The 19,773-nt window shown below is 38.0% G+C and overlaps 1 protein-coding gene across 1 annotated transcript in view; it reads right to left on the bottom strand.

Annotated features, from left to right (window-relative positions):
* Positions 1-19,281, bottom strand: part of adgrb1a (adhesion G protein-coupled receptor B1a) — a 95,826-nt gene extending 76,545 nt beyond the window's left edge. The window contains exon 1 of the mRNA XM_017486931.3: positions 18,818-19,281. The gene's annotated coding sequence lies outside the window, so the exon portion shown is untranslated. The remainder of the gene's footprint in view (positions 1-18,817) is intronic.
* Between the last annotated feature and the right edge of the window lie 492 nt (positions 19,282-19,773).

The raw sequence follows: 19,773 nt of genomic DNA, 5'->3' as shown, positions 1-19,773 counted from the left end.
GACAGGTATTACTCAGTAATGCTCTGCTATAGCTCGTGCGGAATTTCCTTCAGGTTTGTGGTTGGCTGGATATACTAGTCTATTACACACAGCACTATCCTCTTTCTCCCCATATACCTCTTGTACAGCTCTGAGGTGTGTAATGGGTTGCAAATGAAACATTACATGGAGAATTTCATAAAAAGGGCAAGGTGTTTTAAAAAAAAAACAACTTTTGACAAGTTGTGTATTTTTGAAGGATTCTGGTCTGCTGTGATTGCCAATGATGCTGAATTTAATAGAAGGTAGTTTAGATTTATGGGGCAGAAAGAGGATGTCCTGAAGCCACTGCAGTTTAACTAATGCTATGTTTCTCCAAGGGTCAGAGATTCATCATTTATCTGGATTTGTGTTGCTCACATCTGGGAAACTCAGTAATATTTCTTAGGCTTGTGTAATGTGGAGATGGATAAGAGCACACTGCCAAGAGGTGCAACGGAAATCACAGAAGACTAGTAATTAAGAGATTAAAAAATTAAGGAAACGGAAAAGAAAATTCATGCTCTGCTTAGCAAAGCTCTTTCATCTACCCTGTTAAATTACAAATGGCCTCCATCAACTAATATTAATCCTCAAGTGAGTTAAATTCTCCTTTGTGGAGGTGACAGGAATGTGAAAAGAGAAAATCATGGAGGTGCTAATATTCAAGGGGGAGGAAAGATTTACCAAAATCATATTGAAACTGGATAGATTTTGCAACAGTCTTTAATACCATTAGACAATTAATATAGGAGAAAAAAACATGTATAGTACTATGCAAAAGCCTTAGGCACAGGCAAAGAAATGCTGTAGAGTAAAGATGCCTTCACAAATAATGAAATTGAATGTTTCTACATTAAAAAAAAATACTGTAAAGAGCAGTAAGCAGTGATGAATGAAACTAAGTCAATATTTGTTGTGACTGGAAAAAAAGAGTAGTCTCAGGTACGCGTCCTACAGTTTTATAAGGAAATGAGATGGCAAGTTTTATTAGGGTGCCTAAGACTTTCGCACAGTGCTGTATATCATTGTTCTGACAATCAGTTGGCACCAATGGTTTTATGACCAGGTTTAAAAAAAAGAAAAGGCTCAAAGGAATCCCTAATGCTCCACATCCTAACAGAAACAAATCAAACCTGTAATAACCACTTTAGAGTCTCAGACACTTGATCAATTATTTACTCTTTGGTAGAGAAAGTATTACTACAATGTTTCCCTGCTATAGCCATTGAAAATCAGGACCATTTATTTTTGTTCCGTTGCAAATTTTTTTTTTTTTTTTTTGCTTCTTTGTAATTATTTCTGACCATGAAAATAGAAACTGAGTACAAACGGGTTACACTTGGGTTACACTCATCTAAATTAGCAATCATTATTGCTAATGTTATTATACTTGTGCCTGCACAGAAATAAAAGCACTAATAGTAAAATAAAAGACTGTAAAAGACTGTGTTACCTACTGGCTCAACTTTTTCGTTATGCTGTCATAGCTGGAGCCTCTGTTTACACTCTGATCACAATACACACCCTTTTAAACCACTGCAGGGCAAGAGCATGTCAAATAATCTGTTCTCTCTCTCTCTCTCTCTCTCTCTCTCTCTCTCTCTCTCTCTCTCTCTTTCTCACTCACTCTTTCTCTCTCTGTCTGTTGTGCTGTATGTGTTCTGCTGCTGGATGTGATGCTGGTACCTGATTCTTCTAAAGCTGTAGCTCATCTTGCCCTCTGGACCTGCCTGACTCATTGTGATACTTCTTCTGCTTTGAGCTTCTGCACTTATGACTCACTTTCTGCTGCTGCTGATGGTTCCACATGGATACCCCGAAGATTTGCTCTTCTAAAAATTACAGTAAAGACAAATCTTCCAAAAACTGCTCGTTTGTAAAGAAACTGTTCACATGCTTTGAAGGATGCTTTGAAGCATGTGTTTTTATAATTCTTTTAAATATAATTTCATCCATAAAAATTGCTCCTCAAGATAAGTGACATCTTCAGCTGAGAAGCTGTCTTCTGTAATGTCTTCCAAGCAGGAAAAAAACTTGACTTTGACTTTAAAGGGATGATTATTAAGTAATTAATAGTGCAATATATTGGACTTAAATAGCAGTCTTTTGACTGTATTCACAGCCTAAATCATAAACACCAGATTTATCTATTGTGGTTACATCAAACTGGACTTAATACTGCTCTTCCCTCAGACTGATATTGTGCAAGAAAAAATATAACACGTCTAAGTGCAGAATTGCATGTAGTGCTGTTTGCCTTTTCTTTAAAGAAAATAATAAAAATAAAAAGTGTGTTTTAGAAAAGCAGAATTAATTAGCCAACTTGAACACTAACTAGCTTTAGTAGAACACAGGTTAGCTAATATCAACAAGAAGGTTGTTGAATTTTGTTTCGAATGGGAGTTTTGTTTCTCAAAATATGAAAATTTTGATGTACACAATATGTAAGTATTTTGAAATTTAATCCCAAGTACAATGGAAGCACTCTGTTTTTCCCAATACCTTGGTTAAATAACTCTTTTTATTATATGATTATACTGTTATAATAGTGCAGTGCTACCAGTGTTATCTAGCCAGAAGTAAGTTCTTTGTTTTTGTTGTGTAACACTGATTATGTTCTATTGGTCTCTGAAACTAAGTGCATGTCCCAAATTCATTCAAACTTATGCAATGCAACTTTTTTGTGCTTTTTTGTGGAAAACTACTTGAATTGGCAAAATTGCAATTGCAGGAACCTGTTTTTCGTGGTTTTTCACAGTGATGTTTGTTGGTAAATGAGATCTTTTAGCTGTACTCATGTTTGACACACATGAATCAAAAGGTTGCTTTGACTGAATGCACATTGTGATAATGTCACATGACATGTCTCGGGCAAAATCTTCAGTAAACCTGCGGTAATTTAGAAAAATCCAGTTCCAGTGAATATTGCAGCGTTTCCTTAATTTTGCATTAATTTCTTTATTCGCAAAATGGCAAAATCCTGAAGGGGCTGACTTATGTGAATCTGCAGTAGTATACCTAAAATTAAGGTATAATGTCCAGGAGGGATGCAGAGGTTTCAGTAATAGCTATTACACATTTCCATAATAAATAACTGGCATGTCTGTTACATTTATAGCACACTCTGTTTATCTTACAGTGTTTCTAATTTAGATGATGGTTTTAGGCTTATTTTCCAAGTGAGATGTGACCGTTTAATGTCACTGTGACAGCTTGTACATGTAAAAGGCCAGTTTTGCAGTAACTGATTGCAGTGAGGTGATATACACACTGTCAAAAAAGCTAAACCATAACTGGTCAGAGGGGTGGAGCCCTCAAGGGTGCATCTTCTGTATCTTTATTTGCTTCAGAAATTAAATTCAGTGTAACTTATTTATGGGATATAATTGGGCCACAATTGAACTTGTTGCAGAAGGTACAGTTACATCTTTGTAATGATCATTAAAAGCATGATGAGGCTTTGATGCATTGTTCATCCAGGTCTCTTGATTTAGAATTATATCCACTTTGTTGTTGTGTCTGTGTCCTAGTAATGTTTAAAATATGTAGCATCTTTACATTTTTTTAAACTGTGCACTATTGAAATCAGATGAAATCAGATGTCAAGTGCATGGGGCTGGATTTAAAGCTGTCATATTGCTTGACTGCGATTTACTCTTTTTAAAAAAATACTTTTACTCCCTAAAAGCCCTGACTCCAGAATAAATAGAGCTAAACTATGTAATCCTTTGTTTGATCAAAGAGGCCATGTGGCCTGGCAGTCGGATCTGCTTTCTCTGACTTTTTTTGTATAACACACTGCATGCATTTTGACTCTACAGTGTAGAAAATGATAAAGACTGACTCTGTGCATGGAGAGAACAATCAAAAGAACATCTATTCAGTAGCTGCAGCAATAAATACACAGATAGTACAGTAAGAAAAAAAGAATGAGAGAGAGAGAGAGAGAGAGAGAGAGAGAGAGAGAGAGAGAGAGAGAGAGAGAGAGAGAGAGAGATGGTGTAGAGTGACATGGTGTGGGAGCTAGGCAGACCGGCTGGTGGAGAGGAGAGAGAGCTCCACATCTGTTTCTAAAATGATCTAACAGGCGGTATCTGCACGCACCCTTTCCCTCAGCACATCGAGCCCAGATCTGTTTGTTTTCACTGTCATCAAGAGTCCAGACGATTGTTTACCTGAAGCTAATTTCAATTAGGCGTCTAACTGTCTGCTGAAATGGATGGAGCAGGGGATGTACCAGTGGGACATGGTCTCTCTCAACTCTTTTACATGATCAAACTTCTTCAACAGTCATGCCATATGTGTGGTGAAGAAAATCTTCAATCGAATATGGCTTTCACCCTGCACATTCACAAACATTTTTGTCACTCAATTTGTATGAAGATTTGAAGATTGTTACAAAGATTAAGCTTAGGGTTAAGGACAGGGTTAGAATTCATACCTAATTTTAGAAACTGATTTGTATGAAATAATAATTTAAAAAAATCCAATCACATCGCAATTGATCACTTAATTTTGTACTTGAATGTTTTCTTGGTTTTTCGTATGTGTGCTAGTACTGAAAACACTAACACTTTTGTGCACAATTTTTTTTAATCACAATTTTTTTATTACTTAAAACTGCATGTCATGTGAATTTGGACTTTTTCTATGCTAAAACATTAAATGGCATGTACATGTGCAAGAATGCCATGAGTAAAAAAGTAAAGTACATGGTACCTGAAAAAAAACAACCTCTTCCAATATTAATTAACATTCAGGTCTAAAATATGTAATGCTGATATCCAAAATGATGAAAGACCATATTAAAAAATAAGATTCTTTTAGCATTTTTCTTGAAATGCACCATTTGCACAGTTTATGAGCAAATTTTGGAGGAAAAAAATAATTTTCTACTTTTTTAATTTTATCTTCAGTGAAAAATAACTTTTTAAAACCATTTATTGTATTTTGGAGCAAAATTATTTTTAAAAAATCATTTGGGATTTTTATGTAGAAAAATTGTAACTTCATGTTGCATTGAGAATGGTAATTGACTAGAGAGCAACATTTTTATAATAATAATAATAATAATAATAATAATAATTGTTGCTTTTTTAGTAGTTTTTTGTCTGTTTATATATTTTTCAACTGTACGTGGTTCATTTTTTCATGCTACACACTTCAAATAGAAGATTTGAGAAAAGATTTTAGGAAAAGATTACTTCTTAATCTCTCTCTTACAGCTTTGATACAAACTTCATAAACTAAAACAAACAGATCTTACACTGCATCCAATTCATTGCCTCCTCCGATGGATTACACATGTGAACCAACAGCTCATTAAGTGAATACATCCTCCTTGTTTTGTCCAGCATCTGTGCCCGACTTGTCTCCCCATTTGTCTGATATTCTCGTGATACTCAGCGACATCGTCTCTTCATGTGAATGAAAGCAATTACCTCCTGTATAATATGACTGGTACATTTAATACAACCCTAATTTGGGTTTCATGCCAGCTAAATCTGTTTGTAATTTGTATTATTGTGCTAGAGCACAAAGCAAATTACAGACATGGCATTGCCAACATTTTTATGAGGTGTTAATGACAAATTCATTGCAGGGGAGTTTAGACACCGGCCTCTGGAAAGCAGAGGCCCTTAAAAAAAAGACCTTTAGCTTCGTTTTTCTGTCGGATGCCAAGAAAGTATGTGTGTGTGTCTGTGTGTGTGTGTGTGTGTGTGTGTGTGTGTGTGTATGTGTGTGTGTGCGCGTGAGTGTGTTTTGGAGAGAGCTCTGAAGATGAACTGGCTAATCGCTCATAATACAAAGTCTTGCAAAGGAGATGTTGCAGATGGCAGAGAGACTGTCAAAACATCCCTTCCTCTCTATCACAAATAATAGTACAGATAATGATGGCTTTGTGCCAATGCACAATCATATACATATGAGAGGGACTAGCAAATCAAATCAAGCCATATCACATTCAGATCAAATGAGCCAGACAGCTCGTTTCATTTTAAAGGCAGAGAAATGGATTAGGACTCGGGGGTATTGTATTCTACTGCAGTAGCCTCTTTTATCTAGAGTCCATCAGATGGACTCATTTACTCAAATCACTGTAAGCTCACGTTAAATTGCAAGTTGGGCCAAGAAAACAATGCTAGGTTATCCTGGTATGCCACAAATTAAACTGCAATCACAGTATCTGCCTTTATGAAGAGAATGTTTCTTTCCAAATTATACATGCACCCCATACGGAATATTTGCTTGATGAACACTTTATGAAAAGCTTGCAGTGTTAGTTAGTGACGTCACTAGCAACAAAAGAATGTGCTTTTTAATAAGAGCTTGACTTCTTCAGTCACGTAACTCCATGCCCATCGTCAATTCGGATGACAGTATAGTTAAACAGAGTAGCCTCTTTTGAGTTTTCCCTTCCCTGAGTTGCCTTAACCACAAACACACACACACACACACACAGAGAGAGAGAGAGAGAGAGAGAGAGAGAGAGAGAGAGAGAGGGATCTGTTCAATTCCTCCGTTCAATTCCTCCGATAGCAGTACTAACAATCACAATCTGTTGGCTGAGTCTATTCTGGGTGACTGACAGGAAACATCTGCTTGAGGAGATAAGGAATATAAGTAGATGTCTATAGCACTAATTTGGACTAAAAAGAAAATACCATAGTTATGTTAAATAAGGAAAAAAAATAAAAATAAAAATACACCAATGTCCTTCTAACACAGCTCTGAAACAATCTCTAGTGTCTAGTGTTATGCTAGTTAACCTCTAGAGAAAAAGTGATCAGTGAACACACACTATATAAAGAAGCCCACCAGATACATGGTGAAATGTTTCCAAGACTTTACATCCAGTCACTTTAAAAGTGACACCTTGCAAAATTGATACTTTAGGGTTGTTTGCTATTTTGGTTTGATTAGTTTTCTCACTGCACATAATTAGAGGCATGAGACCTTGAGACATGTACTGAGTTATGTGCTCTTGTTTACTATGCCCTGTGCTTTTGGTCCTCTTTTAGTCATGTCTCCGCCCCGTCTTTTCATTGGTTTGTTATCAGATTGTGTTCACCTGTTCCGTGTTAGTCCCTGAATAAGTTTGTCTATGTATACCCTGCTGTTCCATGTATAAGGCCAAAGTCTTATGGTGCTTTTTGGATTATTAAATCTGAGACTTGTTTTCTAGTTTACACATTCATTCTTGTTTTCAACTTTTGTGGTTTGATAATGATTATGGATTATCCTTGTTTGATGTTCTCTGTCTGTGTTTGGACACCTGCTATGGACTCAAATTATTATTCTTGCATTCGCCCCAATAAAGCTCATGCATGGTTTTAACATAACTAGCTCCCTGCCTCTCAACACGTTACAATGGGCAGCATAAACAAAAATAAATTCTCTGAAACAGTAGTCCTATGGATGAATTTTACAGAAAAGACAAATTGAAATTAAAACAGATTTTGGGTAAGATTCATCTGTAATAAACATGCAGAGCCCACTTCTAAACAGCCTCTGATTATGAGCATGTCAACTTGCATGTGTGCAAGTGTTTCAAACAAAGTGATATCAACTAGCAAGGAGCAACACTAGTTAGCATCTGAGCTGACTTTGACAAGACAAATTCATAAGTCCTGCGTTACATTATACCTACCTAAATATGCTGTTTGGTTAGAAATACGCCACATCGTGAAAGAAATATGTGTTTATATTTGACAACTGCCCTTAGACTTTAGGTTTTACATGTTCTGTTTTTTTTCAGTTCAGGGAAACGTTTTGAAATGCTTGTCAATGGCAGCTGCATATATGCTATTTACTACATATAAAATTTTGGAGCATCCCTTTACCCCTACTATTATGTATTTAAATTGTCTTGGATGACTGAACACAGAATACATTCTACTCTTCCCCTTCACTTGGACAATGCAGCAGAGACAATGAGCATTCTGCTGCTACTGCTGATTATCTCAGCTATGATTCTTGTACTATTTTGCTGAGGCTAACATCAGCATTTGAAAATAATACACTAGAACAGGAACCCTAAGGCAACACTTTAGATCATAAACTCACCTTCACTTGACCTCACTCTCAATCACAACAGTCCTGCTGCCCTCCTTCAAGCACCTGTCTCTCCTAAACAAGACAAGAGACACTGTAGCCACTGACCTCACTGCGGCTCGGCAGAAAACAAGTGTTTGAGTGTGTTTATGTGTGTGGGGGCGCTGGGAGCACAATGCCAGCTCAGTGCAAGTACTGTGGGAGTCAGGGGGACACAGAAAGAGGGACTAAGAATCACCGTGTGGGAGAGAGAGGAAGAGATGTGAGAGTGCGAGGGAGGCAGAGAGCATGTGGGAATGAGATAGAGGGTAGAGAATCTCTGGGAAAGCCGAGTTGAACGGAGCTATTGAGTGCGGGCTTCTCGCCTCTGCCTTCATTAACATGCAGATGGGAACATCTGTCCACACTCTGCCATGACGGCTGAAATATTTACGACTTGCTGTTTACCAAAAGAGGACCTGTCTTACGTGCCCATGGGTGCATCGCATTCTTTCTCCAAATTATCTTTCTCTTTCCTTTCACTTTCTCTCTATCTCTCTTGTGCTCTCTCTCCAACCCACAACTCTGAGCCTGGCGTGCTGCTTTGTCTGATAATGGTGACGCTGAGTGACAGTTTTTAATCCTGTCCTCCTCTAATGATATTTGCTTCTCCTCTGCGCATTGGTCGGCTATCAAAATGTCACAGGCAGATTTACACAAGTCCAACCTTCCAAACACAGCTTATTTTAGCCTGCTGCTTTGCAGAGAATGGGAAAATATATATCTAATAGAAATCAATGGGGGAATTTACATGAGGTAACGGCCTCTAATGTCTCTGTACACAGGCCTGAATAAACATACACATAAATTAAGAAGGGACATGTGTTCACTGCAGAGCTGCAGCAGCAGATAAGAAGGGAACACAGCAACCTTTCGTGAGGGAACAAGCTTCTTAGGTCACGCTACACATCCTCAGTAGTGTATAGAAAAGAGTTGAGTTGAATTGTCAATCGTGACAATTATTAGCCATATTGTCAATGTCACATTCACTGTGAAACACAAACCTCTATAGCTGTACTATTCATTGTATTTTAATTGTGATCATGATTTTTTTTTACCTTCCCCAATTAAGGAATCATATTTTTTATTTATTTTTATTTTTTTTTCAAATAAAGAAACATTGCAAACTGCAATATTGGTGAGCTTAAATAAAGTTAGTTAACTGACAAAGATTAAAGTTACTTACTTTAACACAGATCACAAGCAATTTATTCATATAACAGTATGTGGTTGAATATTGTGCTGGAATATTTATTTATGTATTTACATTTTGAGTATAATTCTCTTTATAATCATCATTTAAAAGTTCACCCAGATAATTAATACGACTAAGGTCTCATTCTGATTCAAAGATTTATATATTTGAAGGAATACAGGCTTATAATGTACATGGTGAAAGTGAAGATTTACTGTGTAATACTGTGTAATTATTAAAATGATTAAAATCATGATCGCCAGTGCTGTGTAGATCAGAAACAAGTGGGCTTCTGAGTCTGTTTTCTTTCAACATCTTGAACTACAGTACATCTATATTTTTGTAAATCTGCTTTGTGACAATGTCCATTGCATACAAATGTTTGTCTCTATACAAATAAAACCGTATAAAATTAGTCCATACAGGATTTTTTTTTTTGTGATTGTTGTGTCCAAAAATGCTTGATTTTGTGGGAAAATATGCTGTAATTTTGAAAAATTGCTAGCTCCCCTGAATATTGCACATTTTATCACATTATCATCCATCTTTACACTCTTAGAAAATCTGAAACTCTTCGGGGTTCTTTGATTGTCCCTCCAGGAAAACCCTTAAACGTTCTACATAGAATAAGAAAGTACAACAGAGTGTTTCCTTCTTGGAAAGGGTTCAAATTAGAACTCTTTTTTGGAAGCTAAGAAACTTTAATTATCCAGTCAACTCTTAAAGAACCCTTGAAGAACAGTTTGTCTCGAAGTGTAGTAACCTCGATAACTGAAGGGCTTTGATGCGATTGCTCATCACAGTGCTGAATAAAGCACAACAGGCCTTCAGGGCATAATTACCCAATGTCAACAGTTAGTTCTCTCACACACTGGCTTCACAGCAAGGTCTTATTAAGAGCCCAGAGCGTACTATCGATAGTCTGCTTATCCATATATGCCAGTTTCATGTCCTCAACATCATGGCCTTGGGAAAAATAAGCAAAGCTGTTACAGTGTCCTGTCTGTAGAGTCTTAGTGCAGTGACAGTGGTGTCACCTCAGCGCTGTATATGGTTGAAGAGGGATAAGAGTTCTGCTGCTATCTGAATGCTGACAGTCAGACATTCACTGTCAGTTACTGAGGGATGACCCATAGTATCCATCAAACTGTCCATCCTTGAGAGACTCAGAGAGCCAGATAGGGAGGGGGAGAAAGAGAGAGAGAGAGAGAGAGAGAGAGAGAGAGAGAGAGAGAGAGAGAGAGAGAGATCAAACATCTCTAACCTGATAGTAACAATATATCTTTGACTTTTCATGGTCTCTGAGGAGACACAGAAAGACACAGTGTGACAGAGAAACACCCTATATCCTTTGGATGCATGTCCCATGTCCTGACACATTCACACACACACACACAATCAAATGTGCACAGTAAACATTACATGCAGCTGCAGTTTGCCTCAAGAAAAAAAAAAAACATTTGTGCAGAATTTGGGACTTAATGGGATGGAAAGACAGAGGTCGCGCTGCCTCAGACAAATAAAAAGTCTCAAAATGCTGACAGGGCCAGATTGGACAGGCTACATTACTGCGAACAGATGCTTCTACTGTCTTAACTTCGTTTTCTTCTTTTTTGGTGAAGGGAAAACATACAAAATATATTTATAGTAAACAAGGAGATGAATTCAAGCCTGATTACTGACAGGTTGTTTTTTTTTTCTTTATTTCAAAGGCTGTTTCTTCACTGCCACATTAGAGAATGAGGAATTAGTGGATGAGATGCATTTGCGTACATCTGTTCCTCCACAACACACACGAAACAGCATGAGACAATTACAATAGTTGGCACAATATCACAAAAGCACCATATGAGCCCCGAAAATGAGGAGTAAACTTTCTTGTTAAACCTAGGAACAATTCAATCATTGTAAGACTAAAAAAAATAACTATATCAGTTAGTACTAAATGTTCCAAATGAATTTACATAACTTAGCAACAATGTCCTGAAGACAGGCAGGATGACATAAATGGCATAGCCTCAATGAGCGGTTATCAAACTTGATTATGCTATAGGCTACTATTTAGTGAATTGTTAGAGTAAATTTGTAACAGGTAGTGGAGAGTCAACAACATAGATATCTAGCATACAGTCTAGCAGATCATTTTGGGCGGTTTTCATTTTGACCAGTTCAAACGTGTTTGAGGTAACATGGGTTAACCACCAAATTACATGCCAAAAAACACACGAAAGACCTGAAACTAGCCCAAGAAAATTTGGTCATTGGAAAAAGAAGGATGTTTTTTTTCTTTGTCAGCGTTTGCATAAAATAACAAGTACAGTATTTCACACATATTTCTGATGTACAGACATTATTGACTCCATAATACCCCTTTCCCACTCTCAATCTTTTCAATATATTTTACAATAGAAATGGTTCTGTACATCACAGACGCACGGCGTCTGCACGTTGATCTTTGCTCAACACAGGACTAAAGTAAAACCATGTAGTGTCTTGGCTCCACAAACACAATGGTAGAGTTACAAAAACACAATGGTAGAGTTAATAAAAGTACTGCACAGGTTCAGGCCTCTTGAGATCCTGTAGGATTTATACACAGAATGGAGATGGTGATGTCAGATAGTGTGGATTATGCATGCACTTCAGATCAAAGCTACCCTTGTTCTCACTGCAGAACACAGTGAGTGTGAAAAGAACATTTATGTTTCATTCATGTCCTATTACAGATGCTTTGATTTAATTTTGTACACATGCTGATCTTAAACTGACACCAAGGAGCAATGAAATCATGGGGCTTTGATTCATTGTGTAAAATTACACAGGCACTCCAAGATGTAATGATTTAGAGCCATTGAAATGATTCCCAGCCTCGGATGAATTGCAGACAGTTGCACTTTGTAAACATATGCAGAATGAATCACTAGATAATGGAAAAATAATTAAATATATGGTACAAAAGATAACAGTGAGGTGTTCTCACTGCTTTCAGAGGGACTCAGTGTAAATAAAAGGTCAGAGGCCTTTGAACGGTAAATGGATGTGAAATAGAACAATAACCATCATCACTCTCCAGTATGTCACACACGGTTTATATGTGAATGTGCGTATGTGCTGAATACTATAGAAAATAAAAGCTTGAAAAATGAAAGAACACTACAGAACATATGCAAAATTAGAGTTGAGGATATATCAAACACAAATTCTTCACTTCACAGCTGTTAGCTGTTTTGCAAACGCATGCATTTGCAACTGTCTTAAATCCTATATGAATCTGCTCACCAATAAGGTCTGGGACTTGATTTGAACAAATGTCTGCAGAGCTCATTTTCATTTCTTTAATAGCAGGGAGTTATCAGTGCTTATCAATTGCATGTGCTGAACAGGCCGCAAAAAGAGCTGCATTCGGTCCTTTGCTGTGTTTTATCTCATCTGCTATCAGCAGTACTTCCACTCGTCCTGTGGCTGAGAAAGAGAAAGGACATGTACATTTACATATAAGTGGGCAGGACTGTGGTATCCCCACTGATGTGCATCATTCTGACTTTAGCGTCTGTAATTAGCTAAGATAGGTGGTAAGACTCTCCAACAAAATTTACGCCTGCACATGTGAATTCCACCTTGTTACCTTTCATGGGGTTACACTCCTTAATTAGAACAGTGTGATAGAGGTGTGTTCTCCTTCACGAAATCCTCACAGCTTTATTTTTAGTGCTCTCTAATCTTGTGGGCTAAAAGACACTCAGTCATGCCCAAAAACTAAGGCAAAAAGCTTCATTAAGTAAGGAATAAGACACAAAAGGGTGTGCTGTTAAATGACAATTAACCCGTGATAGAGTGGAGTGATTATTTTCCCATAAGAGCACATCTCAAAGTGTTTTATTCTTCTTATACCAAAGCAATTTGCCAACAATTATGCTTTTAATTTATTAATAAATGACGTGCTTTTTAACCATTTATAATTGCATTTAATGTTGCGGAGGGTCCGTCAGACAAGTTAGTTCATTTACATTATAGCAGCTATAAACATCCCTTCCGTCACCAGCCTCTTTTTATCGAGGTTAATAAATGAAAGTCACAGCTTGTCATGTTACTGAGGCTATGGATATGGATAAATTTGAAAACGTGTTCTCTTTTCTACATTTTGGTCTACGATCTACACTCAGGCAGCGTTGTTATCCAGCGAAAACAGTGCTTTTTGAAAATGCTCTCCCAAATGGATAAATTTGAAAATGCCATTTTCGCATTGTAGTATTGACTGAGAATATGGAGATATTCAGAAACGATGATGTATTTTCAGTCATGTGATGCAGTCATGTGACCCATTCAATTCAAAACAAACAAGACAGTGCACAATGTTGTACTGCAGTTGTTGTGCCTGCTATCCAGTTTTATCAAGTTGCTAAAGATTAATGTCACTTTGTACAACCTTTAGATTCACTTTTAAATAAATGCCTGATGGAAATGAAGGGGAATGAAATGAGAAGCCGAGAAGCACAAATTCCTCTGTCCTGAAAACTCTCCCATCAAAATACTCTACTATCAAAAATTTCTTTGTTAAATAACAACACATTTTTTAAAATTAATTTTACATTACAGCTGTTTGAATAACACTGTAGCCAGAACTGCTATTATAGAAAATTAACCAAAACCTTCTGACCAATCAGATTAGAGCATGTAACAGCGACATGGTAAGATTTACTATGCATGCTATACTGTAGTAGAACAAGACAATGAGTCACCATAAATGTTAACTTAAAATTGCATTCACAATTGAGAGTAATTCCAGTGCTGTTTCTTATCATGGATTACCTCACTTTGGTTCTGTTCACAATAACAGCTTGAGCAGATTGCACAGAAGTGTGGCATCCATCTCAGCATCTCTGTGTGACAGTGGAAAGTCGCCATCTTCTTTAACAAGGCATGGGACGTGGACAGGGACAGCTAATGTTTTATGTCTTCCCTCCCTTCTTTATTCTATGCCCATGGTCACTTCTGTGTCTGCCAGCACCCCGGCAAAGCTTCATTAGAGAGAAACATAGACCCTGATTAGGATCCCAATTTGAGGAGCGAGCCACCAAATGCAATCTAGTTAAGTCCTGATTGCTGGGCTGAGGATAGCCAGAGGCTGTGAAACTCTTTCTGTTGGGTTTTTAACCCACAAATCACTGAGCCTGCCTCCTGCTCCCAAACGTTCTCTATTCCAGCCCTCAAAATGTTCAGCAAAAAGGTCACAGTGCTTCATCAGAGTGTCTGAGCTCAGCTGGTATAATGAGAACAAATTCTCGATGTCCTTTGATTGTACAGGGCAGCAATGTTGTCAGCCTTAGAATTAGCAGATTTAATGCACTTAATTGTGGCCATATTAGCTCACAGGCACAGCAGCTATTATTCACAGTCAAGTGTAATTACACTTACACTTTCAGTATGCTAACGTCCCCTGTACTCTGTACATAGTGCGTAATATGCACATTTATACCACAACAATGTTGAATTCTCAAATGTGATTGGTCAGAAGTGGTTGATTACTGTTCAGCAACAGCACGGCTCGGACAGCACTGTGGGCTGTATTTCACATCGCAGGTTTATATCATTATTATTATGTGCTGGTTCTACTCTGTTATTTTTTGTTTAGCAGCAGCTCATTCATAGGAACCTGTATGGCAGATGCTCCACATAATATAAGACTAAAAATGAACAGATTAATAAAGAGTGTTATTATTAACCAAGGGTCCATATATAGCTGTTGATATGGTGACGCTTTCTGCAAAGAGATGTTTCTCGGGTATAATAGTCAATTAGTTTTCTGCCATGCCAACTTTGTGTTTTCCACTTTTACAGTAAGTTGACAAGCTGCATTTTTTAAATTAACTTTAAGAATAAGAAAAAAAAAGAGAGGCTTGTGAAGGAACAACTGTTTACAGCTGCTATAATGTAAGTAATAACAGTAACTGACTTGTCTCATGAATGTTCTACAACATTAAGTGTAACTATAAACAGTAATAAAAGATATATTTTTAATATAAAATATTTAAAGTTGATATATTTTAAGACAGTCTCTCCAGGATTTTGTGATTTTGCAATCGCAGAAATGAACACAAAATCAAGCAAACTCTGCAGTATAGGAGCGTGCAATTTTTCAAAATTAACACAGATTTTCTGCAGATTTGGGCCAAGACACGTCATGTGTGAAATTTCAATTTCGCCAATTCAAGTAGTTTTTCCACAAAATAAGCACAAAAACCTTCGCAAGTTGCATCGCAAATTTGGAAAAAAGCCAAAAAATAGACTGTATAGACTGTTTATACAAATGATAAAAATATAACGTGTCATTTTTTAATAAATTCAAAATTGTAATCGCTGGCAAATCACTGTGGTATAAGAGGAGTGAAACACTTCATGATGTACCACCTTCGAGGTTGTAACAGCATCACACCACACTCACTGATTAGTTTCTTATAACAGCACACCCAGTTGTGTTAGTAAATACAGTAAAATAGTAAATACAATACTTACCACATAGTATATCTGTACATAGTAAAAGCATCAGCAGATATTCTAGTTCCAGTGAAAACGATCTTAAATTGTCAGCCGTGAATCTCCAAGCCCGGTGTGAAATGAGCTGATATTTTTTCCAGAGACATGTTAAAAAAAAAGGTGAAAACACCTTTGTGTCAAGAGCTACAGTACATCTCAAGCCTGTATGCTGATGTTTGCAAGGAAGAATGAGGAATGTATTTGCTGGGCATGTTTTATGGAAATATATATTTACACAAAGTTAGCCCTTTCTCTCTTTATGGTCCTGCCTGCAGCTAGGGGTCTGCTGTGAAGGTGAAGGCGCCTAAATGGCAAAAGTGGGGAAGATAACAGTGGGTTGGCAGGAGAGAAAGAGAGAGAGAGAGAGAGAGAGAGAGAGAGAGCAGGGTCTGAGGAGGCAGGAGGCACAAAAACAAAGCGAGGCATCTAGGCTGAAAGGTACGCATGGCTGCCCTCCAAAAGCCAACTGTGCCGGCGTGCCCCATCTCATCCCCTTCTGTGATTAAAACTGTGCTGTCACGCTACTCTTGCAAAGGCTATTTTTATTCTTAATGTATCCCTCTCTCCTTCTGCTTTAGATTAAAAAAGAAAACCAAGCTTGCCAAACATCTGGGACCATAGGGTAAGAGTTTTGTGCTGTTCATCTTTGCAGCTGGAAATAACCCAGTGACAAACAAAAAGCATGTTTTAACAGAATCAATGAATTTTATGCTTTTTTAATTGAAAGCAGCATTTTTATAGTGTATAGAACTATTAACATTATTAAAGCTATTATAGCTATAATAACAACATATTAATAACAATACATTTTTCACAAGTATTATTGTTGTTGCTGTTTTTATTACTATTATTATGGATAACACAATCACAATACATTAAAAAAATACATTTTCTACTATATTTTTAATTCCACTAAATATGAATGTGTCATGCATTACAGTAGATCAAGATGATGAAACAATATGGATTTTGTGATAAATATCACAGTGCCGTTTTTGAGATATTGTTTGTATCTTTTGTATATTACAATATTTTTGTGCCTGTTTCTTTTCATTTATCTGCTTTTTCTACATTATGCATGGATTCACATGTTTGTTACATGTGGTTCAAGCGTTTGATTGGCACTTTGTTAGCAAAACAAATAACTGAAAATGTCTTCATGTATTATATGATATAATATCCCCCCCCGAACAGGCATGATAACCTTTTGGTCAGGAGTCTTATCAGTAGGTTTTCATTCCAGCTCAGCAGGATCACATCTCATTACAGTTGTTTAATCAATTAACCTGTCTCTTCACTCTCAGAAAACAGTACCTTTTCTTATCGCTGATGTGATACTTTCAAGGGTACAGCTTGTGACCCCCAGTATGTATCTGTTAGAGATGCAAAGTATACCATTAAAGCTTCACTCTTATTGTGACTAATTACAGTCCATTTATGTAGCAGTGCGTTTTTAAAAAATAGGCTACATTATATTTTTGTTTTCAGGTGAAAGATGCATATTAAAGGTACAACACATGTACCCTTGAGGGTAACACCACCATGACAAGAAAAGGTACTATTTTTATATGAGTGTTCTGACTACATCATTTAGGTGTTGACTAAAGATTCCTGGTGTGTGTGTGTGTGTGTGTGTGTGTGTGTGTGTGTGTGTGTGTGTGTGTGTGTGTGTGTGTGTGTGCGCGCGCGCGCGCCTGACTGAGGTTAGGTTAGGCACATGTACCACTGAGACTCTTAGTCGTGCGCCCTGAGGTGTCTCCCGTTTTGGGTAATATTAGAATAGTGCGCTTATATCTATTATAGCCCCCTATCGTTCAATCCCGGCATTACAGCCACGAGTCCGTGCGCTCTGGGAAAATCTGCTGCCTGCGCTCACACACTCTCATTCCCAGCGCCATACACTTACGTGTGCTCTGTAGCCGAAATCATGAATGCAACATGTGCTCATCTATAACAGGTGCTGGAAATGTTTACGGATAAAGCCAAAAAAGAGAGAGATTTAATCTTAATAAGAGTCATCCTTTTGGATTAGTCCGGCATCCGCAGAGACGCACGAAATGCTTGTGCGTTCCTGCATTGAACGCTTCATTCCAGCAGCATGCAGGGGATTTAACGGATTTGCAGTAGACACACACACACACACACACACACACACACACACACATATTGTACAGTAATAGCTTAATTGTATACACAGAACCTTTTTACATACACAAACTCTACGGTTAAGCCCAACATGCGCAAAAATGTCAACGGCACGAAAAGTGCGTGTTTCTGATCAACTGTACTGTTAAAGCACTCAAACCAGTCGAAATATTTATGAAGTTAGGTGCGTCGTCCCATTCCTGTCACTGAGGGTAAAAATAAGAATGAGAGAGGCTACAGCAAGCCGAAAAGGGCAGACTTCACACTTTTAAAAGGAGACCATAGGGTGATAATCCAGAGGGAGATCTGACAGGACGCAAGTGCGGCGCCTCACAACGGGAAATGAAAAGAAAACAGATGGCAGCATTCTCAGGTGAATTTCTGTGTTCTTTTTGCGCATGGGAAATATTTCCTTTATTCTAGCTTCAGAAATGTAACGGATTTATAGCCTACGAACTAATCAACCCGCCTAACCGATAGGCAGTAAGCCTTCAGAAAGAACCAGTTTAAAACAAAATGCGTAGTTTAGAACATAACAACAATAAATAAATAAACAAACAAACAAACAAACAAACAAACAAACATGGACACATTTCCGTTTAAGTAAAATGTGCTGTCATGAAACCCACAGGGTCACCATATTAATATTCTCTCACAAATGTATATTCCCGGTTTCTAATGGGGTTTTCACACTTATGGAATAGAACCATGTTTGGGATAAACGCATCAGACCATGAGTGTGAAGTTCTCAAACGCGCGCGCGCACACACACACACACACACACACACACGTCTATAGGAATATCGGGAAGGGAAGCAGGGGGTTTACCTTTGTAAAGTTGGCATCTCCACTCGCCAGACGCAATCGTTCAAAACCCTTTCCCAAAAGTCCTCTACCATTCCGCCAACTTGTCCAAAAATATGTCCAATTTTCCTTCTTTCAACAGGCTAGAGCTGTTCAGTTCGTCTTCCGCGGATTTCTGGGAAAACCCGAAACACAAAGCGCAATTAAATGAAGAATCCGTCCATTCGGAGCAGTGCGCAACTCCAGTTCAAATGTCTGCCACTCTCATAAAATGTGTCCTTGAGGAATTCTCTTTGTGTCACCACGAAAGGTGTGCAATAAATCCGAAAGTCTTAATCTTGTTGTCCTGTTTGTTTGAGATTAAAGTGCCCCTCGGGTGGAGTGCAGGCTCCGAGGAGATGTGCTCGGGTCTGTCTCGTGTCCTCTGTGCTGAGGGACTGTGGAATTCCTGCTCGCGGCTCTGTCCTGATGTCCCTCTGCCCGGCCGTCTGTCCGCACTAAACACATTCGGGCTTTGAAACCCGGGGGTTCGTCACTGAAGTGTTTAGCTTGCAACGGTGCCCCCTAGTGGAGATGCAGCAATCGGCAGGTCAAACTGTAGTAGGGCGAGAGAGAGAGAGAGAGAGAGAGAGAGAGAGAGAGAGAGAGAGAGAGAGAGAGAGAGAGAGGCACTTCTTTGAAGGACGTGGACTACTAGGCATAGACTTGTTTAATATTTAAGAATAGTCTATTTATTTATTTATTTATTTAAATGATTTATTTAAATCAACCTGATACAGACATGTTCTTGTGTCACTGCCTGTGTGAGTGCTGCTTCTTCTCCCTATGTGTGTGTGTTTGGTGACATTCCTCTGGGTTCTCTGGTTTCCTCTGAACTTCCAAAACATGCCAGGAAGTGGATTGGCTATGCTCAATTGCCCCTAGGAGTAAGTGAGCGTGTACAAGGTGCCCCACAATGAACTGGCGTCTCATCCAGCGTC

The sequence above is a fragment of the Ictalurus punctatus genome, chromosome 1 (assembly GCF_001660625.3).
Source record: "Ictalurus punctatus breed USDA103 chromosome 1, Coco_2.0, whole genome shotgun sequence".
Lineage (NCBI taxonomy): Eukaryota > Metazoa > Chordata > Actinopteri > Siluriformes > Ictaluridae > Ictalurus > Ictalurus punctatus.
This window is presented reverse-complemented; position numbering and strand designations above follow the sequence as displayed.